The sequence below is a fragment of the Arachis duranensis genome, chromosome 1 (assembly GCF_000817695.3).
Source record: "Arachis duranensis cultivar V14167 chromosome 1, aradu.V14167.gnm2.J7QH, whole genome shotgun sequence".
Taxonomy (NCBI): Eukaryota; Viridiplantae; Streptophyta; class Magnoliopsida; order Fabales; family Fabaceae; genus Arachis; species Arachis duranensis.
Genome location: NC_029772.3, coordinates 29,288,039 through 29,289,322, shown reverse-complemented (window position 1 = coordinate 29,289,322; position 1,284 = coordinate 29,288,039).

Here is a 1,284-nt window from a genome sequence, read left to right as displayed (position 1 = left end):
CCTCCAGGGTGAAAAATTTTTTTCTTCTGTTTTTGACTCTGTTTTTAATTTTTATGATTTTTTCGTGACTCCTCATGATCATGTACCTAATAAAACACAAAATAACAATAAAATAAAAGAAAATAAAAATTAGATAAATAAAATTGGGTTGCCTCCCAACAAGCGCTTCTTTAATGTCAATAGCTTGACAGTGGCTCTCATGGAGCCACTAGGTGATCAGGTCAATGTTTTATAGTCCCAACACCAAACTTAGAGTTTAGATATGGGATCTTAACACCAAACTTAGAGTTTGGTTGTGGCCTCACAACACCAAACTTAGAGTTTGACTGTGGGGCCTCTTCTTGACTTTGAACTGAGTGAAGCTCTTCATGCTTACTCTCTTTTGTCACAGAGGGATGGCCATGTGCCTTAAACACAAGGTAGTCCCCATTCAATTGAAGGACTAATTCACCTCTGTTAACATCTACCACAGCTCCTGCTGTGGCTAGGAAAGGTCTTCCAAGGATAATGCATTCATCCTCTTCCTTCCCAGTGTCGATGATGCAATCATCCTTTTCCTTCCTAGTGTCTAAGATTATGAAATCAGCAGGGATGTAAAGGCCTTCAACCTTTACTAATACGTCCTCTACTATTCCATAAGCTTGTCTCAATGACTTGTCTGCCAATTGTAATGAGAACAAGGCAGGTTGTACCTCAATGATCCCCAGCTTCTCCATTACAGAGAGTGGCATAAGGTTTATCCCTGACCCCAGATCACATAGAGCCTTTTCAAAGCTCATGGTGCCTATGGTGCAAGGTATTACGAACTTGCCAGGATCCTGTTTCTTTTGAGGTAGAATTTGCTGAATCCAGGTATCCAGTTCACTAATAAGCAAGGGAGGTTCACTTTCCCAAGTCTTATTACCAAACAACTTGGCATTCAGCTTCATGATAGCTCCTAAGTATTGAGCAACTTGCTCTCCAGTTACATCTTCATCCTCTTCAGAGGAAGAATAGTCTTCAGAGCTCATGAATGGTAGAAGGAGATTTAATGGAATCTCTATGGTCTCTATATGAGCCTCAGATTCCTTTGGATCCTTAATGGGAAACTCCTTCTTGCTTGAAGGACGTCCCAGGAGGTCTTCCTCACTAGGATTTTTGTCCTCCTCCTCCCTTGTGCATTCGGCCATATTGATCACATCAATGGCCTTGCACTCTCCTTTTGGATTTTCTTCTGTATTGCTTGGGAGAATACTGGGAGGAGTTTCAATAACTTTCTTACTCAGCTGGCCCACTTGTGCCTCC